At 35.9% G+C, this 1,294-nt stretch overlaps 1 non-coding gene across 1 annotated transcript; it reads left to right on the top strand.

The window, feature by feature from the left end:
* The first annotated feature begins 869 nt into the window (after nt 1-869).
* LOC122905652 lies at nt 870-1,003 on the top strand. Its single transcript, XR_006384381.1, has one exon. It is a non-coding gene; the product is annotated as a U4 spliceosomal RNA (small nuclear RNA).
* The last annotated feature ends 291 nt before the right edge of the window (nt 1,004-1,294 follow it).

A 1,294-nucleotide genomic window follows, 5' to 3' on the forward strand; every position in this document is an offset into this window, starting at 1 on the left:
AATCACAGGATTTCCTTCCAATGTGTAGATTCATAATTTCTCATAATGGTTTGTCTCTTCTCTGTTGTAATTGAATAATCAGCCAGCACAAAATGTTCATTATGCGGCTCAAGAGAACAACCCGACCCAAACTCTGATGAAATGTCTACCCTTTAAAAGATAATAATGTATTTGAAAAGAAAAGCAGGTACCATGTGCACAGTATCAAAGTAAAATCACAGAATATTTTTAGAGAATGCCCAATTCAAACTGTTCATTATAGATATGCAGAAAATAATACTGTTACATGCTTCAAGTTCAAAAGCGAGCTACTGGGAAAGAAATTATCCAAATCTGAATGTTCTAACCTCTTTCTGCGGTGTTCACTTTGTCACATTTTTTAGTCAAATAAGCCTAAATTTCAGACCCGACTGTATCATTTATTGGCTTTATGACCTAAGGCAAAATTTTTTTTTGGGGGGGAATCAATTTGCTCATGTCTCAAGTGGAAATAACAAGGTAATTAATGAGATTACATTGAGAATTACATGAGACTACCCATTCACAGCACCAAGAATAACTTGTGAGGTATTTTAAGTACTAGATAACAGGTACTGTGGTGAGCACACATGATCACTGTGGTGGTTAAGTTGAGGTTTCAACGTGGCTAAGCTATGGGGCCAGTTCTTTGGTCAAACACTAGTACAGATATTGCTGTGAAGGTAGAAGAGATGAACATTTACATTATTTAACTGACTTTAAATAAAAAGGAGTTTACCCTGGATACTGTAGGTGTGGGCCTTATGTAATTGGTTGAAGGCTTTAAGAGCAGCCACTGAGATTTTTGGGAGAAGAAGCATTTCTGCTTCAAGAATGTTACTTGGACTTGGAGCTTTGCGCAGTGGCAGTATCGTAGCCAATGAGGTTTATCCGAGGCGCGATTATTGCTAATTGAAACTGTGTCTGAATTTCTACTCCTATAGCCACCTGCCTACTCTATGGATTTTGGACTTGCCAGCCTCCACAATCATGTGAGCCAATTTTATCTATCTATCTATCTATCTATCTATCTATTGATCTATCATCTGTCTATCTATCATCTCCCATTGTTGTTTCTTTGGAGAGCCCTAACTAATATATTAACTAAAGGAACTGACCAAAAAATGAAGCAAATGACTCCATATTCTTGTAATACAAAACATTTTTTTATTCTGAAATCAATGTCTAATTCTATATACCACAGTTACATAGTTGCAGTGAAGGAAGTTCCACTAACATATTTAAATGTAATCATTTTATCCTAACTGATATCTGA

The sequence above is a fragment of the Neovison vison genome, chromosome 4 (genome assembly GCF_020171115.1).
Source record: "Neovison vison isolate M4711 chromosome 4, ASM_NN_V1, whole genome shotgun sequence".
In the NCBI taxonomy this organism is placed as follows: domain Eukaryota; kingdom Metazoa; phylum Chordata; class Mammalia; order Carnivora; family Mustelidae; genus Neogale; species Neogale vison.